Genomic DNA, 1471 nt, shown 5'->3' on the forward strand with positions numbered 1-1471 from the left:
TTTCACGTAGGAACATTTTAGTAAAATCTGTATTGTTTACAAAAAAAGAGGTCTCTTGGATCACCCAATCTAAGGTAGGTTCTCCCAGGTTTTCTCTCATAAGACTCCTTTCTTTTTCTTTGATAATTTGTCCCAATTCATTTTGGATATTTCTTTTCTTTTTTCAAAAACAACAACTTTATTTACAGTTGAAAGCTTAAACGTGAAATCCTGGGTTCTGAATCTGTGAGGCTTCCAAGGTCTCTTGAGCAAATGGGGCAGCAGCCAGCAATGCAGCCAACAAGGGGCCAGTCCAGCTTATCCTACTGAAGAGCATCACCCCGAGCAAGGGAAGGCCTATAGTGGCAGAGGTGGAGGGTCTGATTCAGTCTCCCTCTGGTCTACATCTCCCTTCATTGTGAGATCATCACAGGCAGCTTGGGTTTACTCTTGGGGCCTTGGAGAACATTCTCAATCTTTCTCATCGCCAGAAGTCTCTCACTGATTTTTCCAAATACCACATGCTTCCCATCTAGCTAATCACATTTATAGCTGGTGATGAAAAACTGGCAGCCAATTGTACTGGGACCACTGTTTACCATGGAAAGCAGGCCTGGAGCTATGTCTAAACTGAACATTTTCATCTGCAAATTGCCCTTGGAAAATACAGGCAACTCCAGTACCATCTCCATTAACAAAATCTCCATCCTGAAATCTTTTATGACTTTGTGGAAGATGCTCCCTTTGTATCTTATTGGAACCCTATCTTTTCTGAATTCTCCATTTCCGAACTGCCTAAAATTCTCAGTCATCTTAGGTACAACATCTGCAAAGAGGTCAATCTTCATGTGGCCAACTTCCTATAGCCAGCAGGAGACAGTTAGAAGGCCCAGTCCAAGCCCATGAAGGCTTCCGTGGTGCCTCAGATGATAAAGAATCTGCCTGCAGTGCAGGAGACCTGGGTTTGATCCCTGGGTTGGAAAGATCCCCTGGAGAAGGGAATGGCTACCCACTCCAGTATTCTTACCTGGGAAATCCCATGAACAGAGGAGCCCGGAGGGCTACAGTCAGTAGGGTTGCAAAGAGCCAGACAGGACTGAGCCAGATAGGCTTTTCATTGCAAGCCAATGAAAGCCTCACCCCAGACAGGGAACCCTCCCTCCCCCATGTTGCTTGGTCCCTCCCACCTCCGCCTCTCATTTTTGATATTTACTTTCTCACCTACTTAAAGTCTGTCTTTCACACTAGAGGATGAAACTGTAAGCTAGTGCTAGTAAGTTAGGATTTTTTTTTTCTTTTCACCATTTTTCTTCCAGGGCCAAACCTGTGGAGATCTTCCACTAATGTATATATAATACATTATATATATTCCACTAATATATATATTTTCAGTTAAATGAATGGTTTCAAAAATGACTAAAGAGCAATGAAACAAAATTGAGATATGTGAAAAAATTCTGCCACATAAATTAGAGGATTACCATAGTATTTC

General features: G+C 42.5%; 1 pseudogene; it reads right to left on the minus strand.

Moving 5' to 3' along the window:
* Window positions 1–392: 392 nt before the first annotated feature.
* Window positions 393–827, minus strand: LOC123331469 (annotated as a pseudogene).
* Between the last annotated feature and the right edge of the window lie 644 nt (window positions 828–1471).

Source organism: Bubalus bubalis, chromosome 23 (genome assembly GCF_019923935.1).
Source record: "Bubalus bubalis isolate 160015118507 breed Murrah chromosome 23, NDDB_SH_1, whole genome shotgun sequence".
Lineage (NCBI taxonomy): Eukaryota > Metazoa > Chordata > Mammalia > Artiodactyla > Bovidae > Bubalus > Bubalus bubalis.